General features: G+C 37.7%; 1 protein-coding gene across 2 annotated transcripts in view; it reads right to left on the bottom strand.

Annotated features, from left to right (window-relative positions):
* b3galt1b (UDP-Gal:betaGlcNAc beta 1,3-galactosyltransferase, polypeptide 1b) overlaps positions 1 to 27848 on the bottom strand; it is a 209056-nt gene that overhangs the window by 92357 nt on the left and 88851 nt on the right. The window contains exons 1-2 of one of the 2 annotated variants that reach the window (XM_073854776.1): positions 20236 to 20387; positions 12824 to 12878 (exon numbers count right to left, since the gene is read on the bottom strand). The gene's annotated coding sequence lies outside the window, so the exon portion shown is untranslated. Of the gene's footprint in view, positions 1 to 12823; positions 12879 to 20235; positions 20388 to 27848 lie in introns of those variants that run through there. The other variant, XM_055214514.2, reaches the window with a different exon arrangement.

Below are 27848 nucleotides of genomic sequence, written 5' to 3'. Positions count from 1 at the left end.
AGAAGAACATTTTTCTGAAAGGCATTAATGTTTAACTAAAGCTGGGTGGCAACTCTTTTAAAAAACGCTGGCAGGGAAAGTGTTAAGCATGCTTCCAAGCATATTTGATCCACACGTCAACAGTTGCACGGTATAAATGTTAATGTATAAATTAGATTAATGTTGATTTATGAAAATAAACACCACAGTCTTAATGAATCATATTTTCATTGTGTCTTTGCTCCGTCTGTTTTGCTTGGGAACCGCTCTGTTGCAGACACACTTGAGTCTGAGGAACTACTTTGTTTGGCGGAAGACTAATATCTGTACTAATATAATTACAACTTATTTGCTGTGTTTTATTATATGAAATCCTGCTATACATAATTTGAAGCAACCGTTTTATAAACGCAATAAGCCCCGCGAAGCAGTGGGTTACCAGTGCATTTTATAACGGCTAAGGGGGTTTTAGGCACTCCGCTTCGCGTCGTGCCTAACAACGCCCCTTAGCCGTTATAAAATGCACTGGTAACCCACTGCTTCTTGGGGCTTATTGCTTTATTAAACTGCAGAAAATAACGTTACTTTCATTTGTGCGACTCCTTGACAGTTCGACGTTCATCAATAAAACGTCTTGATGCCGGCTCTCCTGAGAAATTCCTACATTAAAGTTTACCCCTCTCTTTCAAGTGTGGTCCTTATCACACTTCGTTTCAAGGGCTATGTATCCCTACGCCTTGGCCCTAGCCCTTGATCAAACTGAGAATTGAGACGCCACTTCGCCTCACATGAATGCGCAAAACCGAGGGTAAGGGGAAGGGGTAAAACAGAGAAATGAGACGCACCCTAAATGTGGGGACACATTTCAAGTGAGAGCAATGTTACATCGTGTTATCTTTTAAGATACATTGTTACAATTCCCTTTTGAGGGAACTCGCGCTGCGTCACTGTGGTGACACTTTGGGAACGCCTCCAAGTGCGTCTGAATGTGTATATCAAATTCAACCAATGGTGAGGCTTAAGTGCAAAGACAGGGTGACGCGGGAGCCAGGAGTATATCGCTATTTGCCAAAGACGGCGTTACAGGGATGCAGGAAGTATGGCAAGGGAGACGCAACATCTCGTTCCCTTCTCAGGGAACAACAGTTACATATGTAACCCGAGGCATTTTCATGTGTCAAACACAACTATGCAAAAAAGCATTTTGGTATGAATCAACATTCACATACAGAAGATACATTCAGCATTTAAAGCGAACAGTTATGTGTGCTTAAAAAGTCTAGAATTTTAATGATATTATCCTACACTACACAGGGAATAATATGGATTTTTTTCCAGAAAACTTATTGCACAAAATAGATCAGGGCTCTACACTAACTTTTTGCACAGGTTGCACTGGTGGTTTTTTCTTAGGTGCACCAGCACAAAAGTTAGGTGCACCCAAATTTTTGACTGCATTGCATTTAACACGCAGTTTTATAAGCGCCCATGGTAGTTAAATGTACAGAATATAAATTAACATGTATTTTATAATTTTCATGCTGTGATTCTTTTTTCCGTTATAGCCTATTGCTTATGTTTGTTCTAAAATTACATTGCTTTGTTCCCATCTTTCATTGTAGTTTTAATGTTGTGTGCAGGATTTGCATTGCTGGAAACACAAAATAAATTATATTATATATAGGATTTCAAGGACCCGTGAGAACCGTGCTTCACCCACGCCCTCCGCCAAAAGTTAACGCCCCATGTGAATGTACCGTAAGACGTTGGGCAGCACTTTTACTCCAGAGGTCTCCTAACCTCTAGAAGACATGTTGAATTATTTATCAACCATTCAAGTTATGATTATGGACTGTTTCTGGTCTTTTTCTCACGCCTGCTGAATGTAATTTGACTTCAAGGGCAATTTCACTGCAAAGTCATTCTGTTCAGATCATTGTAGAAGCATATAGTTTAAAAAATCTCAAAGATATCCATTTCAAACCTTTTCCTTTAGGACAGTAAAGGTCAAAGATCCTAGATGAGCTATTCATAAAAAGCAAGATCCTACTACTCTCACAGTGCAGTATACATGCTGTACTTTCATACTACACGTACGATTTACCTCACCGACTGTATGCCAATATAGCACACTACACTAAACACTGTATCCCATACTGTAAAGCAATGTGCTTGACCTTCTATTCAGTAAACAGCAAGCCGGTACTTCATTGCAAATGCAATTAAAAGGTCCAATCAAGTAGACATTACACATGTAAGTATGCTAATAACCAAACCTTACTTGGCCAACATCTTTTCTTCCCTCGGGATCACATGAAAAATGTCTTTAATTACCCACTTTAATTCAGGTCGACTGATCTGTGCTATTGATTATTGTATTAGAGAATGAGAAAAACATTAGAATGAAGCTGTTAATCTCCAGAGAGAAGAAAATCACTACCCATAAAGTATCACAGTGCTTTTACTGTGGTACACAGAGTGATGATAATTTATACACAATCCACGCCTCCTCACACCTGCCCTCACGCTTCAACACATAAAGGCAACTTATTCTCACGCAACACACGCCTACATGCATCCCACGTGTAATTTCTACCCGCTAGTCAGTTTGGCACAAAACAATAGATGAAGAGAGAATAATTGACCGAGCTACAGATGAGGCACAAAGCTTTCAGCCTTTATTACCGTTTCACAGAGATACTGATTCACGGGAAAGAAATATGACTGACTAATATTGGCGTATACCCGGCTGTGACAAATTTTGAAACCCAACAGGGAAAACTGTGTGAAACACATTTGCATTTTAATTAAAATTTGTCCCTATAAACTAATAAAATAAATACGTTTATATAGTTTATACATAAAGGTGTCAGAAAGGTACTTTGTCTGGTTGGACGGTTTCATAAAGAATCTTTAAAGAGCACCAAATACCAGATTCACGATTTTACATTTCCTCTGGTGTGCAAGTATGCCAAAGGTTCAAACCCCAAAGTAAACGATGACACGAGTTATCGTCTTCAATGTAAATCTCTTTTCTTGGACTACAACAAACACACAAATTGTAGTTTAATTCCTGAGATTGGTGATGTAGACCAAACCGACATTATCATAATTCCTCCCGCTTTGAATCACAGCCTGTAAGTTAACTCCTGTTAGCATTGCATTGTGAGCGAATCTTTCAAACATGGTAAGGAGCGTCACATTTCCTGCTGACATCATAGGTATTCAGGCCAATCACAACGTACAGATTAGCTGGCCAATCAGTGACACAGAGCTTTTCAAATCCATGCATTTTAGGAAGAGAGTGAAATCTGGAGCTACAAAAATATAAGGTATCTGAACACATTGTATTATACAAAATACATAAAAACTTTTTGAAATAGGTGCACTTTAACATCCACAAAAACGTTCTGTTGCAAAACCGGCTGAACCAGTTTAATCCGCTTCCTATCCCTACCGTATCTATATCTATATATATATATACATATTAATCTCTCCCAAGGGTTTTTGTCCTTCTAGGATTTTTCCCACCGGGTTTTTTTTCCTAGGGGGTTTTTAGTCCCAGGGAGAGTCAGCCAACTTTGGCTTAGCTTAGCACTTTACTGTATATGTAACACTATTAATACACTTGCTTGTACGGTTTAACCTTAGCCGCTATGTTCTACTGCTTATATTATCTATTGATTTTCTGTGTTCTCCTTTACATCTTCTCATGTAAAGCTGCTTTGCAACAATTAACATTTGTAAAAAGCGCTATATAAATAAAATTGAATTGAATTGAAAACCATCTGCATGCTGTCTTGTAAATGAGCATTTTAATCAGACTCTTAATGAATTGTGTCAACAACACGGTATTTCTGAATGAATATCATTATCTCATTTTTGACGCAGGTGGTGTCTTCAGAATAGGCAGACAAATTAAATGGACACTAACTGCATTACTCTTGACTAGACTTAAGTTTGCTGTCAAATTGTTGATTCTGGTTTTTATTAAAAAATGCATAAAAAATTGTTTTACAGAAGCAATTTGATCACTTCATGTCTAACACCATACAGTAGTTGCGTCATTTAGGGCCAAAATTACTAACAGCTTGATTCACTGCAAATGGCTCTTTTGCCATAAAAAAACCTACAGTCAGAATTTACTAAAGACATGCAGTGAAAAATTAGTGCTCAGAAGGCATGAACTAAAGGTCCAATTAGAAAAAACCCATGGTCAGACCTGAGACCAGAGCGGGTTTAAGTTTCATTTGTGCCTTGGACATGGGTCAAGTATAATATTAGCAGCCTCAGGTAATTTGAAATGTGTTTTAAATGTGTTTTTGACCCAAACTTTCTTGCTTGTTTGCATCGAGTCCTTTTCCAACCCTCCTCTTAATTTTCGTTGAGCCAGAAAGTTAAAAAAGTTGAGTTAAAAAATTGCCATTGGGTCAGACTCAGGTCTAATTTTCTTGGGTCGGGATTTATAAAAAAAAATATATATTTATGCAGATTGGGTTTTGGGTAAAAAGTAATTTGAGTTCTTTGGACCCTAGAAGACCTCTAGCGTGAACACAAACTGGACCACAAGACCAATCATAAGTTGCAGGCATATTTGTACCAATAGCCAACAATACATTTTATGGGTCCAAATTATTAATTTTATGAACCCATAAATCATTAGGATATTAAGTGATGATATTTTGTAAATTTCCTACCAAAAATATATAAACAATTTATTCATCATTAATATATGTTGCTAAGGACTTCATTTGGACAACTTTAAAGACAATTTTTTGCACCCTCAGATTCCAGATTTTCAAATAGTTGTATCTCGGCCAAATATTGTACTATACTAAAAAACTATACATGGGTGATTCTCATGAAACCATTGAAACACCACGGCACTAATGATTTTAGCTTTGAAATGTGTAATATAGTAACATTAAAAAGCATCAGAATTAACACAATACTGTGTTCTACCTTGCACAATGTGTGATTTCAACATAAGAATTTATAATTGTAAATTTGATCTCATTTTCTGCTGAAATTCTCATTACCGCAATGTGTCCGGCTGTGTTTGCGTTATGTTGTAATTTAATCAAATTAACACAAAAATATTAATAAATTAAAAAAAATAAATGGATGTTTTGCTAGACTACTTTAGATGACAGAAAAAATATTTACTGAATATTCATGTATAATAATAATGAAGAAAATTTAGGAAAATGATGTGTCCATGCCTGATGTTCTCATCCTCCGCAACACTTTTTGAGAACAGTTTAAGCACACATACAGAATTTTAATAAAGTTTGATTTTGAGTGACCAAGCACATGGACCAGTTACTCCAAGATGGCTACCAGGTAAGATCATTTTTTTACAGTAAATTTGAAATATTGTCTTGTCAGAATGCTTACACAACATTTTGATTATCATTACCGCAACAGATGATTATTAAATGTTAATTTAATTAATAGAAGCATAATACTTTGATTTTAAATGCATGTGCAGAATCTCCAAATTATGTTCTTTCAGGTTTGTCATGTCATTTTGAAAATATGTCAGTGTTGATGTTTTCTGACTGTTGCGGTAATGAGATTTTTTAGGACTAATTTTTTTAATTATGTTACAAAAAGTGTTAAATGATAAGTAAAAGTTTTTAAATTAATGTTCCCATTTACTCCAGACTTTGTTTTTCAATGTCTGGTGGGAAAAAAAAAAAATTTAAGCAATTTTTACATTTTCATGCTTGACATTTTTAAAACCAAGTTTTCGTGAGAATCACCCACATAATGGAAAGCATATTTATTCAGTTTATTATTTATTATCAGTTTATAATAAAAAAAATACCGTTGTGACTGTCTAGGGTCACATATGCATTTGTAGAAATTTATACATTGTGGTCGGGTGGTTTATGTTTCAAAAAACGCATTATTTTAAAAGCGCAGTGTCCTCCGATTGGCCAAACGTTGTGATTGGCCTGAATACCTCTGACGTCAGACGGAAATGTGAAGCTCCTTACCATGTTTAGAAGATTAGCTCACAATGCAATGCTGACAGGAATTAATATAGTCTTTACTACCTTATCAATACGAGACGAATCTGATCCAGAAAATGCAGATGACCAAAGCTGATCGATCAACTTTACCAGCACGGCTTTAGGAGAAAGTAACAGATTGGTAAGGTAAGGACACTAAAACATGAAACCATGTCTGCATGGTGTACGTTGGAAACAATAACTTTTTGCATATCGATAAACTTGCACTAATACACACGTACACACCAAAGGAAATGTAAAATCGTGAATCGGATAATTGGTGCTCTTTAAATGAATTACACAACACTATATACTAAGGTTTGAGTTAATCCGTCTCTTAGTCGACATATGAATGTAAATAGAGAGAAATGTAGTGTCTTGTTGACTTGCAGTGAAAAACCGCAGAATCCATACAGCAGTGCTGGTAGATCTTATCATGTAAAAATGCAATAATACTCTGTCATTTTGTTTTCATTCATCAGAAGTGCTCAACATAAACAGTAGATGAAGTTTTGGATGATTACTTTGTCTCTGCCTCATAAGAGCGTGACAGTGTTTCTTCAAATGAAATCTTTATAATAGTGTTTGCCTACTGGAGTAATAAGTGTTTTTTTCAATATTCACCTTACTCAAAATTCACGACTAAAATAATTCTGGGAAATGATTGAGATTGTGATTCACTAAACAGTCATGTTGCAGACAGCTGAGTGTTCTTGACTAACCACTTGTCATTCAGTTTAACCATGCTAGTATAGTACTGCGGCAGGTAAACAGTATTTACATAAATGACTGTTCTCCTTCCTATGTAATTTACATTTATTATAGAAACACGCGCAGAACTCAGCACCGTTTTCTGGTGCAATTACAGATTCTCTTACAGTCAAAGGAAAACAGGCAGGAAATGGAATTTCACTTTAAAGAGATGTTTGTGTGCAGTTTCTATTTATCATGACAATAGTAATTCATCAAATGATGGAAAAATTGTAAAATGAACAGCTATGGTTATAACTGGGCATATATCCAGATGCACAGTGTAGACGAGAACACGTTCAGCATTTTAAAGAGCTGATTCAGGTGTCTGGCTTACAGTTGTGTATCATACTGCCCAACCCAGCGCTCAAAACTGACCTGAAAACATGAGGAAACACATGCAAACTTCACATCAGACGGTTTGAGCATGTTTGTGATGTTTCGTGATTTGCATATTTCCAAAAAACTACTAACAACATGCACAAATAATTCTTAGCAAATTCCTTGCTGAGTCTTAAAATTGTCTAATGCAAGGAATGCCCCTGTAATTTTTACCTCATTGAAAATGTTGTAATTTTTCAAAACTATTAGCCATGAAGGTCACATGCTTTAAGGCCGCATTTACATTGCATGCTCGAAGTGACTCAATTCTAGTGGTACCGGATAACAGTTTATCCGTATGGATCACGACCCACGGATCGGCTCGTATGCGATTTGCAAATTTAAATAGGAAAAGTTTATCTTTGCACGTGTTTCAAAGCCTTGCAAATGTTAACATTCAAGTAATTTGAAACAATTTAACTGCAAAAAGGCACTAAAGTTTTCTGTACGCACAGACGTGTATGCGATTGAATGTGTCCGGTTCAACTCCAATCAGACATGATCATCCTTCAAAGGTCAGAACTCTTGATGTTTAAACTTTAGAGAGAATTGCGCTACTATGTTGCATACTGTAGTTGATTAAAATACACTTGGCAAATAAAGCAATGAAAAGCAACATAATATTCCCTTTATCTGGACCACTGTTTATGCTGCATCTTCTTCCCGAAGCACCGTTTGGAATTTGCCAGCCGTCTGTGTGTGTGTGCACGCGTTTAAGTGCACTCAGTAGTGCGTACACGGAGAGATGCGTTTCAAAAAGCAAGCGAACATAGAATCTTTTTGTTCTTGACAGGACACATACAAAGAAAATGATCTCGAAATACCACAGTATACTTTTTCTATTAAAAACATTTATGTTTATGTCTTAAGTGTATGTATAGATTAGAGGCAGAAACCAGGTCCATGTTAATCTTAAAGAGACAGTAACCTTAATTAACAGACCCAAGTCTGTGTCATTAATGTTAATCAAACAACCCAAGACAAAGAATAAATCACTTCTGTAGCTGTAAAAAATAATTAATAATATTTAATTTATACAATAAAGACAGTGTTATGATTCATGTAATTTGATTTCTGTACCTAATGCTAATTTTAGACCTACTTAATGTGCAACTTTGTTTTATTTCTATAAATGTTTGTATTTTCTTTGTTCTCATTGATTTTTTCCACCCTTTTCTTTGCTGATCCGAAAAATTATCCAATCCGAAAACCATAATTTGAACCGAACCGCGAGTTTTGTGATCCGTCACACCTCTGCTTCATTTTTTCCCTCATATGGCACAGATCGGATATGACCGAGCTGTGCAAAAATATTGATACATAACTAACTATCGTGATACTTTTTTTCACGATACTGTATCGATATTTCAATCTCCACTATCGATATATATATATATATTTTTTTTTTTTATCGAATCCCTCTGTGTGCATCAAACAACCGCTGCTGTAGTTGTCGCTGTCCAGTTGTCTATCATATGTCTCAAAAGTTAGCGGTAGTGAGAAAATGGCAGAAAAAATAAAAACACCTGCAGCTTTCAAAGCCGACGTGTGGAAGCACTTTGGCTTAAAAAAAGGTTAAAAAAATCAGCTCATTTTTTACATTGTATCATGACCCATGTATTGTGATATGTATAGTATCGTGAGGCCCTTGCCAATACCCAGCCCTAGATATGACCCACACAAATGTGTAAGCAGGAAAAAAGCGCATAGATTCTGATATTCTCTGACCGGTTTCAGGTTATGAATCATATACATGCATTCGCGTCTGCAATGTAAGCGGACAGATCAGATATTCCCATCTCAAGACGTGTCGTGTGTCATTGAAAATGCGACACTGGCAAATAATGTCAACTCATGTGGACACCACCCTCGATCACATGACTCTTCTTAGCAGCGCAATGGAGGACGACGGCTACATTTAGTAAAGTAATGCTGAAGTTTTATGTTTTGTGGCTCTATAATCATTTTGTCGGTGTTCGGTATTCTCGACATTTTACTTCCTCTGTAGTTTAAGCTGTTCTGGGTCCGTATGTCTACCTTGAATTGTTTTGCCAAGTGTTTAGTGTAAATGCAGATATTGTATAGGTTATGTTAAACTTTATTTGTCCCCGAAGGAAAATTTGTCTTTGGCAAAGTGGTACAACGTTGTTCTGAACAGACAAATAAAATACGGATACAAGTGGCTTTTAAAAGATGATGTAAGCGGGTCATTTAAAAAATATATATTTATATATAAAAAGGGAACAAATCAGAATTGCACATCAAGATTTGCAATGTAAATCCAGCCTTAGTTACCTCTACAGCTCAAAGCCAGCCAACATACTGTAGTCCAGTAAGCCAACGACAGGGCAACAAGCTTTCCTGTAACCTATCAAACATCAGATTCTAGCAGACAGACAGAGACAACAATGACAGTAAGAGGGTAACAGCTAGACAATCAATATGAGAAAAGTGTTTTCTATCTCCACAGCACAGACACCCAAAAGAAAGTGTTAAGATACCGCTTATTTGAAGCTGAAGTGTGTCATTTCAACATCACAAGTGGAACTGCAATCTGTTTGAGTAGACACACCAGTATTGAGTGTTTGGCATACTAAGACCATAGCATGCGTTTCTCTAGTAGTACTTGATATGTATACAGTAGGCGTATATTCTGTATGCAGATGCCAAAACATGCAGTATACAACACAGCACATACAGTAGATGATTATATAATTGCAGGTACATTTGGCGTCAAAAGTCATTCTACCTTTTTAAAAAATAATTTGGTACTTATTGTCATGGATGAGGCCAATATAATATTTTCGGTAAAAAACTCTGAAAATCCTGTTTTCCTGTTGTTTGAATTAGTTATTGTCAATTCTGTTACTGGGCCTTTTTACACCTGGTCATTTCATGTGTTTTCTCTGATTGGATAGCTATCTGATTTATACGGTATCCCAGTAGTGCACATACTGCAACATTTGAAAAGCAAAAGCTCATGACACAACAAAACAAAGCCACAACACAACGAAATAATGGCACAACACAACGGAAAAAAGCAACACCACAACGGAAATGATCCCAACCACTAGGGGGCGCTTCGCCATAAAAATGTGTCACGTCGCCATATTAGGAAGGTCGCGCTCTGCTAATCTAGAAAAATATGCAATTGAAGAGAAAGTAAAGTGTGCTGAACAGGGACAAACGGAATGTCAATGGCAAACAACGTTATATGGACAAATGTAATGTATTAAAATATATGTTTATTATATACATTTTGAAATTCTTAATTTTATGTTTAGAAAACAAAATTGGGAGAATAGTCTGGTAAATATTTTTCCATACTTGAATTTATTTTTTCCATACTTTTCCAGACCTGGAAATTACTCAAATCAAATTACATACTTTTCCAAACCCCGACACACACACCACACACACACACACACACACGCACGCGCACGCACGCGACTGTCAACACTGTTACTCTACCTTTGTAACAGAGTTGGACAGTGACAGAGTTGACACTGGCTAATTTGGACAACAGTAAAACATAATTTTCAGCTATAGAAGACACTTCTTACAGAAAATATTATATTGTTATGGCCTGTGACCTCAGATTATAACAGGTCTTAAAATGCATGAGCAAAAAAGTGCACAAATAGATCTGATTCCTGTGAATAAAGACAATAGTATCTTTAGCCGCATTAGTGCTACAACATACTAAAAACACATTAAGAAAAGCTTTTTGGTAAAATTAACCACCCAGCCAGTGCGGCTGTGTGCGGGGCTTCATCAGTGTGACATCACATTAACAAGAGAATCAAAACAGCATGTCTAATAAGACTGTTTTGGTTTAATGGGGATTAAAAAATTTGCATAATAGTTGCCCTTTAAAACTATAACCACTCATAAAAAGCTGAAATAAAGAATTACTTTGGCCATCAAATTTACCTTCAATTACATAATCACCCACACGGCAATCATATTTTGAATTGTTTTATGCATACTCATTCCCAAGATGGTTAACTGAATGCCGCTCACGTTGCGAACGCTTTATTGACAGGCCCATTTTAATACCCAAAACATTTAGCTGCGTGCCCATTTGGCAATTTCGGAAACGCATAGTGCCGCTTACAATAAAAACTCCAGCAGATGAAACAAAGCCAAAGGTTTTTAATGAGCAAAACTAGTTTGCCCAATGGCTTTAGAGAAGTCCCAGCTGACAGACTTCGCCTCCAATCCTCTCTGTTCTGTTCTATTTGTAGACAAAGAAAAATCAAATGGTAAAATGAGAGCTCTCCCCCAGTGACTCTTAAAGTGTGGCTGATGGTTTAATGAATGTTAATTGCTCCTTAGTGGAAGCACAGGATAAAAATACTGTACGTCCACACACACTTTCAAATCGCATATACGCCCTGCGATATTATAACTTTATGGTACACTGAAGCCACAGTCAACTATGATCTCTTAAATCTCGTATAACCATCTAATTTGAAAGAAATATGAAAAGAGTCAACCATTCATTAAGTTAATACTCAGAGTAATGGATCTTACAAATTTGCCAGACTTTATCGAAAGCGACCAGTGATGCATTGGTGTGTGTGTGTGTGTCTCTTGGTAGGAGTCATGATCTACTGAGTTAAGGAACTCACTGACTCGCATTGAAAATAAATGTCTTCACATCGCTGCTCATCACTGCGTGTGTATGCTAAAAAAGCATTCATATGCAACCCCGGCAGATTTCTTACACCAGAAAATATCGAACTCATTTGCAGTGATAATTTCCGCCAGAGACCTGAAGTAAAGTTTAATTTTGTGAAAGACTTAAGGCCTTTAAATTCATTGCTGTATCTCAGTGTTCTCTCTACAGACAATAGGAAAAACAGATAAAACATCACAAGGCTACATCTGAAGGTCAATTTTTCAAAGTTTGCATTGAGAGGAGACAGATATTTTCTGAAGTCAATATCATTTCAAAACCACAAAGAAAGGCACTAAAAAGCCCAGGCTATTTTGGATCCATCTATACAACATTTTTTTTATAGATTGAATAACATAGAAGGCACCAGTAGTTGTTTTCCATCATGACCCGAATCACTTTTTACCTGAACCCGACGTCCATAAATAGTTTTTTGGTAAAGAAAGACCCAACCCGAGACAAACCCAAGAAAATTAGACCCAAATCCGACCCGAACCAATGTCAATTTTTTTAACCCAACTGGACCTGAATGGAAACGGCACTGGCTTGTGTGCAGTCTGCAACCCCACACGCACCAATCAGACAGAAAGAAACCTCGATGGCCTCACAACCAATTTAGCCTGCTGCTCCATTTATTTTCCTTTGTTATCTGACGACAAAACCAAGGTAATCACTAAAATGTACACTTAAAATTGATTGACAGGTTTGTCTTAATGAAAATTAGCCTACTGCCAGCCACCAGATGTTTCATGCTCTCTTGGCAACACAAGGGGAGTTGGAAAAGGACATAGACGCACACGCGATAATTCGTGTTGTCTGGGGTATGTTTGGCAAAAACACATTTTAAAATACCCGAGACCCGATGCCACTATTATTACGACCTGTGTCCGAGGGACACGTGAAACTTTTCAACCCGAACCAGCTCGGGTCTCGGGTCGGACTTCGGGTTTTTAGATCCAAGTTGACCCGTGAAGACATATAGCGTGTAATAGTTGCATTTCCAGCTATATCTTACCTCAAACATGATCCATTCCTTCTGTTCCACAGTCTCTCCGCTGTTCGCCAACCATCTGTGGAGAAAAGACAAGAGGTTATTAAAGGGGCTGAGAGAAGGATGAGAAAAATGTAGCTGAAAGCAGCAATTATGGGGCCAAGCGCAGCAGTGGCAGATCCATTCTAATATAGCCGAGCTCCAAAGAAGGAGATGATAGCAGAATTATGATTTTAAGATCGGCCGTTTTTAAGCTCATTTTATCAACATCCACACTGTCACCACCAGCGGGCAGAATATTAAACATGCACAGGGACCTATGACGACTTTCCGAGTGAAGAGTGAAGAAGATCAGAGCAAAAAAATGTCAGACAGACAACATGGCTGACCTTGAAAGACCTTGCACTTCATACAGTATCGGGGCATGTAAGTGTTTAAACCATAGACTGTAAAAAAGATGGACGTAGCGTCTGTGACGTCACCCATGGGTTTCTGAAGATCGTTTTTGAAGCTTAAAGTAGGCGGTGCCTGCCGTCGTCATTTTGGCCGCTCATCACTCGCAGATATCCGAAAATGGGTATAAAGGAGGGACGTGGGTGAACTGAGGTGACTGGTTGCTGAAACCATGCCCGCCTAGCTCGACTCTATTGACAGCATTGGCTGTTCAACCATCACTCAAGTGGCCACGCCCTTAATTATGCAGAACTTTAACCTGATAAGAATCACTGTGTGTACACTGCACACCCCCTCCCTTGCACGTGAGGCTGCATAAACGTCATTGTAAGTTTGAAGCATTAAATCTTCAAAATATACGGTCATGTGGCACATCGTTTGAAAGCTTAGACTCTCAGGATTCCATTAAGCATAAGATGATTTATAGCAGTCATAAATCTTAACAAGAGAATCTAGTTGTTTGTTACCTGAACCGGGCGGCACCGATTTATGATATTTACCTTCAAAATCTTCCCTTTATCCGCTTCGGTGAAATTGTCCAAAACACATTGTTCATAAATCCCCAAAAGTCCAAGGAAATGGAATATCCAAGCCAAAGGTTTGTTCCAAAACAATTTGTTCACCTCACAATCTTTCTGTCCGAATTACGATATAAATACTGTAAACAATTAGTTCACTACCGGACATTTGTTCGACTCTCACTTTTCATTCACGATTTATAATGATATATTCAAGTGTCACATTTATTGTGCAACATCTAAGGCAGTGGTTCCCAAACTTTTTCAGCGTGGGGCCCCCCTTGTGTACAGTGCATTTTTTCGCGTTTTAAAATGTAATATTTTAATCAAACATAACATATAAAATTATACCTAGTAGGGCTGTTGGTTAGTTGGTTTATTATTTTTAAGGTTTAATTACACAGAATTCATGATAAATGAATGCATTTTATAAAATGTCATAAAACTGGGGCCCCCCTGGCACCATCTCGTGGCCCCCAGTTTGAAAACCACTGTTCTAAGGAACAAATACGCCCCCTTGTGGAATTTCAGCCGTTCCATAAGAGGCTACGGCTTAATATTATTTAAACGGATGAGTTACAAAAAAATTCAACCCCAAAATTAGCTATACAGACCTTTTTTGTACCAGGCTGTAAGCATATTATTTTCTACTGTAAAGTTGGCCATTTTAACATGGAGGTCTATGGGAATTGACTTCCTTTTGGAGCCTGCCTCTAGCAGCCAGTTGATGAATTGCAGCTAAAATCACTTCCGTGTTGGCTTCATCAGAGAGATCAGAAGGATGCCCCTTGGTTTAAACGCAGCTGAAAAATGTCAGGTTGACGCCAAATGTGGGCGCTTGCCAAGGCTTTTTCAGCTAAGAGCTTTGATTGCTATGATACTTGTCCCACCCCTCATCCACTGTGATTGGATGGCTGAGTGAAAAGTGACATTGGCGAGCCGAGCGTTTCACACAAATGTGAAAATTTTTCCACTGTGGGTGCTCACTGCTGAGCATAGAAGAAACGGGCGCTCAGCACAAAAAAAAAACGCTGCTGCCGTTTATAGAAATCGCGCCGATTTAAACACCTTGGTGTGCACGCCCTCTATGACTTAAAAAAATCTGAAGATCTGGGTCCAACAAGTTCTAAACTGCAATTGGGGCCCCAATGGCAGAAGAAAGTTATTAAATACAGCAGGGAGGGAGAGAGAGAGAGAGAGAGAGAGAGAGAGAGAGAGAGAGAGAGAGAGAGAGAGAGAGAGAGAGAGCAAGAGAGAGAGAGAGAGAGAGAGGAAACAGGAAGTTAAGCAGAATGAATGAAGACAGGACGACGTGACAGACCCGGGTGAGCAGATGACACAGATGGGCTGGATGAGAGATGAATGACTGCTTTCCTTTATGAGTCTGTCAGGCTGTGTGACTGGAACAATTGATTATTAGAGCTGCTTTGTTTAGAAGGTCCATCGTGAACGCTATGAGAAGATCAGAGATGCTCTGACTGATGTGGACGGCTCCCGGTGAGGTGAGCTCTTAAAGAGACAGGAATAATATTTCATATGCTATCTGCCATCAGCTCTCTCCGGCTGATGTGACTTTCACAGTAATTCTAGATCTCGGCAGCAGAGATGACAAAAGTGCACTGTTCTGGGGGAAAAAGCCATTTTCTCCACTGACAGCAGTTCATATTCGGAAGCAACACAGAAAACATAATAACACTTGTGACTATGGGAATTATGCTGTGACAAAAAGTCCAAAGTAAATCAAAACTTGTTATATTTCAACATCTTCAAAGTAGCCACCCTTTCTTAAGAATTTATAAAATGTACTCTTGTCAATTTATCAGGTAGCTTCTCAGGGTAATAAAATAGAATACTGGACATATAGTTCAATACACTTAACTCTGTTCCATTCCCCACCAGCATTTTTTGTTATTTTCACAAAGGTTTCACAAAATGCCTTCCAGGAATATTTTCTTCAAAAAATATATAAACATATAAATATATCAAATGAAAGAACAGACCCTCTGTTTTCAAGCAAACAAACAAAACAGAAAAAAACCTGTTTCTCTTTTTTGTGCTATAAACTCTTAAATATCGGAAGGTTTCATAAAAAATATTTTTTTAGCAAAGATGTGATACACGGAGTTTAAAATAAAAAAAAAAATGCTTCCATTTTTTGGGTAAGTGCCATCTGTGGATAATCGTGGTATTACAGATAACCATAAAAACTTATCAGGAATAAGTTTTTTCATGCAAATGTTTTCTCTTAATTGATGAGAAAACTCGTCAATGGCAGGGAAAGAGTTAAAAGTGAACAACTGAGACAATTGTCACTTATATACTTATTATATATTAGGAAAAACCCTTAATTTTGATACTCTCCACGTCTTAGTTCCTTGACGTAACGTCCATCTACACATTTATGCCAAAGCGTGCAGTTTAATTTATTTTCGTCTGCTAGTGTCATCAAATGAATGTGATGCAGCAACATTCAAAGCAAAGCAGTTGTAGCAGCAAAAAATATTCAAAGATAATTCTCTCAAAAGAGATCACTGCAGCCTTGACTTGACTTGTTCGATCTGAAGTTGTGGGACAGATCAAATGCTTAATTTTACTGCTAATTTTATTATTATTATTTATTTATACAACTACCTCAGTGATTGTCACTATTGCACATTTTCGCAGAAAATACTGAAAGAGTCAGTTTTGAGTGTTTCAATCATAAGCCTGATTTTATGTAACATGTTGCCCCTCATTATTTTTTCTTTATTTAAAAAAATTGTATTTTTCTTAGTTTGTTTTGTTGTAAAAGTTCCAATTACAACAAATATTGTGCCATTTTCAAAGAGTTTAATTAAACATTCATGTTTTATATTTTGACTGCATTTGTAAGTTATAAAAAATGTAACCGATTAACTACGCGTGTGATATTAAGGTATCGAGAAATTAATCAAATTGAATCGTAATTGCATGGACTGAGCATTTGATGTATCAGCAAATATCGCATTGATGGGGCAAAAAAAAAAAAAAACGATATTGTATCGCAGCGTACTGAACTGACTGATTTTGCCCCATTATATATATAAGTATTAATGTATTGCATGTTGTTAATGAGGGGCTTCTAGAGTACATTACTTTACCATAACGTATTTTTCGGTCTATGAGCCGCATTTTTTTCATATTTTGGCTGGTGCTGCTTCTTATAGTCAGATGCGCCTTGTAAGTCACTATGAATAAATTTTGACATTTATGAGGCAAGAAACATCATTACCGTCTATGGCTGCGAGAGTCCGCCATATGCTGCTTCTGTATTTATGTAATTCAATGGATTCAATAATGTGGAATGACGAGTATGCGAACTTCACACTAGTTGGCTTGTTTGGTTAATTTAGACTATTCAACCTTCTAGGTAAGTTCTGTATGCTATGGTTTATAGTTTAAATAACTGATAATATTACTTTAACGTACAGACATCTATTCAGCCTGCTGTTCTGTCTGCTATTGTTTAGTTGAATAACTTGCCTTTTCAGATTAAATGTCTGTTCTTCGACTTGGAAAATAAACGCCACGTATAGTCCACTGTGACTTATATATGTTATTTCGTCTTAATGACGCATTTTTGAATGATGTGGCTTATACTCCGGTGTGGCTTATAGTCCGGAAAGTATGGTAATTTAATTCTATTCTCCTTCTCTCTCTTTTCCTTCGTATTTCTCTTTTCTTCTGATAAAAAGACAGCAAAGTAAGTCTACACCATCATCACCCATCCAGATGATTAAAATGATGATGAGGAGCATCTATTTAATTGGCCCCGCGTCCAAAACAATGCAAAATGCATCTGATTCGGTAGGCAAATCAAATATTCATGGCCTCATTAAAGACTTTATTTAGTTGATTCTGCTCGAGTCCCATTAATCTTACTTGGTCCCCTCATGTTGTAACTTAGCAAACTGCAGCAATATTTTACTGCTAATTAATAAGGTATTCATGATCCACCACGCCATTAAGGCTAATTTGGCACATTCCCGGGTTTCACTTCTGCACACAGCTTAATTTCAACGGCACGTCTGCATCTGTATGCATTTCCCGGTTTCCTGCGATGTAAATGTCAGCCGTACTGATGTGTGCCATTTCACGGGAAATTAGAGTTCTGCGGTCCTTGTTGCTGAAAGGTCAGATAAGATCTTCTCTAATGAAACAGTTTTTTGACCTGATTATTCTGTCTCCGCTCCTGACAACCAAGACATGCGTACAACAGCACCATAATAGCCTCTGCTTTTCTCTCACGCAGATATTTTGTACGCCCAGCAAAACCCCTGAGCTCATAAAACTAATGGCGCCTACACACTGGTGATTGCACACCTTTTGACTATTAAATTCCCATTTCTTTTCAGGTCGTCATTGTTTTCTTTCTACTCAATTTTACACAAGGAGCATAACAGAGCAAAAACATTACATAGAGCGAGTATAATTAGAAAAGTATATTGAAACTTCAATGACTTGTCCGTGACGTTTTAAAATTCAATTACTATTTCTTGCATGGACATCACTTTTAACATCCCCCCATATTTCTAGATTTTCCATGACCACTTCAGAAAAAAATGGTTAAAAATGGTCCAAAACTGTTACTGGGGCAGTACCAACACAGGATCTCATGGGAATCCGTACGCAAAAACGTACAATTATTATAAAAAAATAACAACAATAATGAATCGGCACTTCTAACCCCAACACCACGGGGCAAAAGCAAATCGCACAAAAATGTATGAATGTGATCGTACAAATTAATACAAATTAACCTTGTAAAATAAATGCATAATTCACTTTGTGCAAATTCATACGAAATAGCCAATTCATTAAATTAGCCAATGCATCATCGCTCTCACTTTGATTGACATGTGTGCATGCTTTTCTAGGGGAAGTGCCAATAAAAGGAAAATGATAGTAATGGCTACCCATGGTACGTAAGGGGGTACCCATGTTTAAAAATAACTCCACAACTTGCCGGAAAGATAAGGCGTCACAAGCTCAACTGCTTTTTTGACACTTTGCATTGTTTAGCATAAAGCTGCGTTCACACCAGCTGCGGTAGAAGCGTCAAGCGCAAGTGATTTCTATGTTAAGTCAATGTGAAGACGGGTTGACGCGTGTCTGGAGGTCTTGGGGTGTGAATGAGGCGTTTAGCATGGCAGACGCGATTCCGCGAGTTGAAAAATGTGATTTTGGGCAGAAAAACATGCCCCGTTACCCAATCAGGAGCTTGCTCTAGTAGTGACGTGATAACAGGAAGTGAGCGGAGTCGCAGAAGCCACTCCCAATGACGTGAATTTCGCATGAATGTCTCGAATTTCAAGCGCGAATGAAGCGAATAAACTCAAACTGTTCAAGGGGCAAACAAGGCGCTGTAGACGGCTGGTGTGAACCCACAGTATGGATTACAACTCTTATGCTGCAAATTTTTGGCTCAAGTTGAATATTGAATATAGACGCATGTTTTCGCAGCAATCACGGCGCTCAATTCGCGCCATTCGCATCCCCCTGCGCAAGTATGTGTCTATTTGCATATTTGCATTGACTTAGTATGTAATCTACTCACGCAAATTGTTACATTTGCGTTTGGTGTGTACGCTCCATTAAACTCTTAACTGTTAATAAGTCAGAATGCATGAAATACAGTTAACCCCTCCCTTTAAAAAGGTCCTTAATTATATTAAGTACGCATATGTATACGTGTGGTACAAAGTATCTTTGAGGCACCAATACAAACCTTTTAGGTAAAATGTGTGCTTTTTGTCAGGGTACTGCCCAGTGACAGCTACGGACCATTTCTCTTACAGTGCATAGGAAGTCGGAAGTTTACACTGCACCAGGGAATGGCTCCAGATCCATTCATTTAAAGTGATGGAGGTGGAAGAGAAACTTGTTTCGAGTTTGTGAATGTGACACTTAATCGTTCAACCTAAACTCTTCTGTTACTTCAGCACACTGTGACGTCAACAACGCTTTACCAACGAATCTCACAAACTGGCACAGCTGTTTCCACACACCCAAGATCTTACACTTACACATTCCTGTCTGTCAATCACTCTGTTGTAGATTTCTACAAGAACGTGCATTGATCATTCTGGGACAAGAAAACCAGTTTGTGGCTTTTAACATCACTGTCCCTGCCCGTAAAAAACATTGCACTCGTTTGTAAACAGCCTGTCATGTGGAATGATCAATGCGTTTCATTTGGAGAAAACCGGTCTGAAAATGCATTTGGAAAACCGTGACGCTACGCCTCTCCGTTTAAGCATCACGGCGACAGCAATGACAAAAAACAACGTCATTAACTAATGAAAGAATTCCAGCAGTGAAATATTCATTCTTTTCATAATCGGCCAAGACGGAAAGTTATTGTAAAGATATAAATTGACGCTGACAGCTGATGACTACTGGCATGGATCTTCTGGCTAATTAAGGAGGTTGATTAATCATATTTACCGTTCTGCTGGTATCCAAGTCACAGGCCAGTGAAAGGGAAGCATTCCCTGCCGAGATGAAATCGGCTCTTAAACTGCTTACAGGCTCCCCCATAGAATACACAATGGGCCTAAATGTCACTTCAGTGATGGCGAGATCTTCTACACAACAGGCGGAGCTGAGGATATAAAACGATTGTGTGAGGAAAAGTCGTTTGCTGGATTGCGTTGCCATAAAAAAGACCAATAAAACTGAAAGATTTATCTGCAAGACGATTGTCTTTCTTCTTAATAACAGGGAAAGCATTTACGTAACAATATCAGTCGAAATGACTGCAAATTATTAATATATTATAGAGTAGAGTTACATAAATTGCACAGCGGTCAAACATTATGAATGAACTCACAAATTATCTCATATGGGGTAAAACCATAAAAACAAATAAATGCACTAGCAGTCAGAGGTTTGGTCACGCTTTATGTTTGTAATGATCTTAAAAACCTTTTTCTCTAAATCATATGCTTTTACACTTTAAACTAGTCTTAAGTATATTAATTTTACTGTATCTAGTCTATAGACATAAATGTGCCTCTTTACCCAGCCTCTGGGTTAACCCAAAAATGTTTGTACTTTACCTAACAGTGGGTTAAAACAACCCAGCAATTTGTTTTGAAACTAGGGATGGCGAAACCTACACATTTTCTTGACGGATCAACGAGCCTCATTAGCCGGTTGAAACCAGTTAACCAATAGGCCTATTAATAAAAAATATTTTAAGCTATTTAAAAAAAAATAAACAGCCATTTCGAGCCGCACCTGTAATTTCGCAACTCTGTCACATCTCTCTGCCGCTCTGCCTCCGGCTCACACACTGCCCTTCCACTCACGTCACTTTTTTAAAATCCCTTACAGCGCGAAACATTCCCACAAACACGGCGCCGAATCAGAGGACAAATGGCTCCTCAAAATGGTGCAGGTACAAGGTGATCTCGTTAAAAATAAAAGCGTTTGTCTAGCGTTAGAAGCTACCAGCAATTTGAAACAATCCAGCAATTTGGAGTTAAAACCACCCAGCATTTGGGGTCGAAACCACCCAGCATTTTGGGTCGAAACCACCCAGCAATTTGGGTCGAAACCACCCAGCAATTTGGGTTAAAACAACCTAGCAATTTATGTTAAAGCCACCCAGCAATTTGGTTTAAACCAACCCAGCAATTTGGGTTAAAACAACCCAGCACTTTGGGTTAAAACCACGCAGTATTTTGGGTTGAAACAACCCAGCAATTTAGTTTGAAACAACCCAGCAATTTGGGTTAAAACAACCTAGCAATTTATGTTAAAGCCACCCAGCAATTTGGTTTAAACCAACCCAGCAATTTGGGTTAAAACAACCCAGCACTTTGGGTTAAAACCACGCAGTATTTTGGGTTGAAACAACCCAGCAATTTAGTTTGAAACAACCCAGCAATTTGGGTTAAAACAACCGAGCAATTTGGGTTAAAACCACCCAGCGCTTTGTGTTGAAACAAATCAGCAAATTTAGTTTGAAACAACCCAGCAATTTGGGTTAAACAACCCAGCAATTTGGGTTAAACAACCTAACAATTTATGTTAAAACAAATCAGCAAACTGGTTTGAAACAAACCAGAAATTTGGGTCAAAACAACCCAGCAATTTGGGTCAAAACAATCCATCTATTTGGATAAAAACCACCCAGCAATTTGGGTTGAAACAACCCAGCAATTTGGGTTAAAACAACCCAGCAATTTATGTTAAAACAACCCAACAATTTGGTTTGAAACAACCCAGCAATTTGGGTTAAAACCACCCAGTATTTTGGGTTGAAACAACCCAGCAATTTAGTTTGAAACAACCCAGCAATTTGGGTTAAAACCACCCAGCGCTTTGGTTGAAACAAATCAGCAAATTTAGTTTGAAACAACCCAGCAATTTGGTTTAAACAACCCAGCAATTTGGGTTAAACAACCTAACAATTTATGTTAAAACAAATCAGCAAATTGGTTTGAAACAACCCAGCAATTTGGGTCGAAACCACCCAGCAATTTGGGTCGAAACCACCCAGCAATTTGGGTCGAAACCACCCAGCAATTTGGGTCGAAACCACCCAGCAATTTGGGTCGAAACCACCCAGCAATTTGGGTCGAAACCACCCAGCAATTTTTGTCAAAACATCCCAGCAATTTGGGTCAAAACAACCCAGCATTTTGGGTTGAAACAACCCAGACTAGGTTTTGAACCAATGTTGGGTTAAAAAAACCCAGATTTTTTTAGTGTAACCATATGTTTTGGCGTATTGATTTCCATTGGCAAAAGCATGGTTTTACTGCAGTAACTATGGTTTACCATACACTCTAAAGTTATTTCTAACCCAGCATGTGTTCTGTTCAGTGTTTACCCAGCATGGGTTAAACATAACCTAGCCATTTTTAGAATGTAGTTATTTTTTGTAACCACGGTTCAACTATAGCAACCATGTTTTTTGTTTTAACTGCAGTAAAACCATGGTTGGTTTTCTTAAGGGTATGAAATTTTGTGGTTGGAGCTGGACCAGAAAGCAAAAAGCAGCACATGAGAACTGTATGTAATACTGTTTAAAACTATCCCATGATGCATTTCATAAGGTTGGTAGAGATATTAATCATTTGCTGTAATCTAGCGAGACTTCGAAACAACTAACAAAGTATTATAATTAAATAGTAATCTTTTAGGTTTCTCATAGTAAGGATGACTAGTTTAAAATATGGAAAATGGAACTTTCAATGTATTGACCAGCATTGCATGCTTTTATTTAAGTAAAAAATACCTATGCTGACTTATAATCGGTTAGATTGTGAAGAGAGCATGTGAGCAGTGCTATATCAAACCTTCCTGACCCGCATTGAGTTGTCTCTCCTCAACTTTGATCAGCTAATGTACATTGAATGTTCACAACAGTCTGTGTTATAAAACCTAATGAGTTTTCTTGCTGTCAGATACCTACATGGACAGCAGCCTCATAGATGATCACCCAGACAGCAAATCTAAACAACCATCAAAATTAAAGTCCTGAGATGTTTATGGCAAACAATCATCAGGGACAGATCAGAGAGAGTGAGAAAAAGTGTGAGAGACGGAGAACTGAATAGAGATTTAGGCTGTGGATATAACACACCTGGCTTTGAGCTTTCACCATTCAGACTGTGAAGATGACGACTTATGTGAACATTGTGTGAGTAAAGGAGAACAGTTATTATGTCTGTCAATGCTTTTGCTATGAGAGGAGATATGTCTAGACTCCTTCTGTATATCAGAGTATACGTTTGTACAATATCATGGTAATGAAATGATAATAGACATTTTGTATATAGGGTAAATTATTCCTTTGACAAAAAGGGCCATTTGCATTACGTCCACGTCGTGAGTCACAGCCTTTTAACCAGCTAACCGTTTCTGGCACGTAACCTTGGGACAGATCCTCAGTCCGGCTGCCACTGCCAACTTCATCAAGACTTTTTCTGTAACCTGTGGGCTTGATGTTGTATTTAAGTTTCGAGTCATGCACTATTAATCTGTCTTTTCTTGTATGAGTATTTAAGAAAGAAAATTACAGTAAGAGCAACCACAAAACAGGTGGTCAATTATTTTGTGCTTCATTATACACAAACTACAGTCCTATTTTAAAATCATGTTGAATAATTGAAAACGGTTGCAGAGTAAATACAGTTGATAATGTACTTCTATTTATATTAGGAGGAATAAGCACTTCAATAAAAGCTAATCACTATTATCTTTATAAATCTAAACTAAGTGGCTTTTATGACCCTATTTTAGCGACCCCGTCACTAATCTATTAATCAAGCTATTACGGGTGTGCCTCATACATCTTGAAAAGTGCAGCTGCTGGCTCTTTGATCGCCCATTGGTGGCTGGCTGCAGTACAAGTCATAAACCCCGCCCTATCCATGCAAACGAACGGGACTCGGGTCAAAATTGAAGAATAAATTACACTTCCAATGAAATGTTGGTTTTGGTCCTTTAAGGTAGTTGTTATCACGCTGATATATGTTTAATTGTTCATTTTAGCTAGTAATTTGATGCTATAGAAATGGGGCGTGTCATTATAATTGACATTTGTGACCGATCACGGAAAGTAGGGACAGAAGTCGGGCATCTGGGGCATTTTGAGTTATTCACAGATTTCAAGCTTTCAGTGATGTGTAACACATGGAAATCTGATAATATTTGGAAAAGTTGTGGCCATTTGAAGGTAGGCACTCAAAAAAGCTTAAAGGTGAGAAAACGGCTTCTAAAGATTTTGCAGTTTTAACCCCATTAAGCTCATTTACATCTCATTTAGATAAGCCATACCCCCTGTAAAGCTCCGCCCTGTGCTTTACAGTGGGGAGCTTTACGGGGTGTATGGCTTAGGTCAAAAAGGTCAGGAAAATGTGCCATCAAAAAAAGTTTGCAAACAGGTAATGTATAAATAAATATCTCTTAGCATCTACCGATAAAACGGTATAGGCAACTCTTATGTACACTGAATAAAAAATAACATAAACTCTCTTATACTGTAAATATGTTCACAATATTTTTTTCTAATGAAAGAGTGGAAAATCCTACCATTGTAATTCTAAAATAAGGAAACAACACACAGATAGCTATTAATGTTTTTTTTATTACATACTTCAAACAAGCATATAATGCTTGAAATAAAAATGTCTTATAATTTTTTTTATGTAAACAGAAAGTTTCCTAAAAATGAAGAAAATAAAGAACTTTTAATAATAGTTCTTTTGTAAACAAAATAAAAGTTGGTGTTGTTTTTATAACCGTGTGCACGAGACTGAAGTCACGTGATTGCAGTGACGCGGCTGACGTGTTATCTGGTGCGCCCGAGCTTTGTTTACAGTCTTCGTTTACAGTTATTGACAGCAGACTCTCTGAGATTTGAGGGAAGATTGAAGATATAACTAACTATTAATTTTTGATTTCTGTGTTATTTCACACTGAAAAATTTAGTTTAACTGTTTAACTGCACACGCCCTGGCTACAAACTGATGTTTTTGTGTAACAGCGCACATCGTCGTACATTTAACGTTTAGTTCATTACAATGAAATGAAGCAGCGTCGCGTCATCCATCCTTTTTTTACAGTCTATGAGCCATTATTGTTGAAAACAATCGTCGACCTTTATATGAATTTTGTCTAGAAACTTAGCACAATGGGCTTTTTGCCTAACGTCACATCATGTACAGCAGCATGAACTGATGCCAACATCGACAAACTTTAAAGGTATTCAGCTAACCTTTATTTGTTGCTTTTATTCCGTTTTCGTATCCAAATGTCAGTGAAAATTATAAAAATACTAAACGTTAAAATATTGATCTGTATATGCGGTAGACATTTGTTGTGCTCATCTTTGGAAGCTTCTTTAAAAGGCATCTTGAGTAAAACAACTCTATGGACCGGTTTCCCGGACAGGGTTTAGATTGATTTAGGACTAGGCCTTAGTTATAAGGACATTTACGTAGTTTTTACAAAAAAAAAAAAACGTACAAAAATAATACTTTTGTGCATCTTGTGACAAAAACAATGGCACTTATATATATGTTAAAATACTTCAGTATAAGTTGTTTTCAAATTAGGGATGCATAAACATGCATTTTAGTCTGGGACTAAGATAAGCCCTGTCGGGGAAACCGCCCCAAAATTTAATAAAGCACACGCAAAGACCTGAACCAGGTATATATTGCTTAACTAACTGTATAAAAAAATTATTTGGCGCACAGATGTAGGAGAGAACTGGGCGAAAGTAATGCGGGACAAAATTAACAAAGCAATTTTCTCAGAGCCCTGACTACATTTTCTTTTTAAAATATGACAGCTTGTTAGCACGCAACCACTGACGGAGCTGAGATATGTTGCGTATTGTTAATTATTTTACAAGTCAGCTTATTTGTATGCATCGTACGATCTCATTTATACGTTTTAGTATGATCTGCTTTCACACAAAAGATGGTTAGGTTTAGGCGTGGGGCTTTATTTTTTTCTAATCAGCCACCTCGTAAAACAAATGTTACGAATTTCCATGTGATCAGCACGTGTTTTTCCTTTGTGCACATACACGCAAGCACGGTATGCTGTTTGAGAGGAAGCTAATAAGAATATATCTTTAAAATTAGCAAGAGTGCTTCAGGTCAGGACTAAATGGACCAATCACAAAATGATAGACGCTTGATTCAGTAAATGCACTTTTTTCCCTTCAGCAAGTACGCTTGTTTAGTTTCTCCGAGGCTAGGCTAATGCCCCTCATTAAGTGTTCTACATCACAGAATTTGTCATTACCATGTTCATTAAAAGAAAATGAGGATGGTGCTTTTTGTTTGCCACGCTCTTCAAACAGGCCGATGTTTGAAAGCATGTCCACCTTTAAACATTCGTCCTGACCATGTGCTCGCAGAAGCACAAAATGACAACGTAAGTAATATCCTCCAGTAATAATTATTTTCGCAATTTGGCTTAAGAAAACAAGTTGGCATCTTAAAAATGCAATTAGGTGGGATGCCTGACAGGAATAAAAGGCCGGACACGTTTGTAAACAAATCAAAATGACACCGAAATAGCATGAGAGCGCTGGGTAGAGAAGTCAAGGTGAGCTAAATATATTCACTGTTGGGACATGACACAAAATACTCTGATCGCAAAAGGTCTTTTTGTCCTTCTTCTCTCTGTCCTCATTTCCCCCTCTCTGAACAGCAGTGGACCGTGATGACCAAGATCAGAATGGCTTGTCCCCGTGACAGTGGGCTTAACTGAATATCTGATCGCTCTCTACACATTCGCTGTCATATATAAAGAGCTCAGATGCAAAAGCTGCTAAAAGCCACCTTAGTCGAAAACGACTAATGCCTTTGGCACATAGTATACGTTCTTTAAGTACATACGCTTCAAATTTGCTTTAATCCCAGCCTCAGGCCATTTAGAAATACCAGTTTGTTGGCCGAATCCGTTAAATACCACAACGTTTTTTTTAACAAAATCCTCTGGTTCCCAACAACAGCTGGTTGTACATTATCCCTTACTTATTACACGGCTCTCTGGAATGCTTGATTCTGATTGGTCAGTTGAGACATTTGCAGGTTCGTTCTTTTCGAATAATAACCGCTCCAAAATAATAACGCATAGCCGGGCTACTTGCACGAGTAATATCGCTCTGCGCCAATAAAGATCAATAATGATTACTGTCTGTGTGGCGCCATCTTGTGACAAACACTCGACAACCACGACAAGAGACAGACAGCTTACTGAGACTGAACTTGACAAAATAGAGCATGACAGCTACGAAGCACACAAACAAAAAATACAGAATGGGGATTAAAACTTCTCAAAGAGAAAAAACGGAGACAAGTATGAAGCAGAGGATCTTTATAAGGTATTACGATCATTTTATGCATCTGTGCAAAGTTTCGCGGAAGGATAAAAATGTTAATTTAAAACAAATATGCCAATAAAATGTTTCAAATTCTTATTCATGTCCAGTTTTTTTTCTTATGTGGCAAGTAGCCGTGTAATAAGCGGGATAATGTAGAGGCAGCCGGTAGTTATTGGGAAATAAGCCCCTTCAGTGTGAT

Source organism: Misgurnus anguillicaudatus, chromosome 17 (genome assembly GCF_027580225.2).
Source record: "Misgurnus anguillicaudatus chromosome 17, ASM2758022v2, whole genome shotgun sequence".
NCBI lineage: Eukaryota > Metazoa > Chordata > Actinopteri > Cypriniformes > Cobitidae > Misgurnus > Misgurnus anguillicaudatus.
The sequence above is the reverse complement of the archived record's forward strand: the minus strand, read 5'-3'. Positions and strand labels throughout refer to the sequence as shown.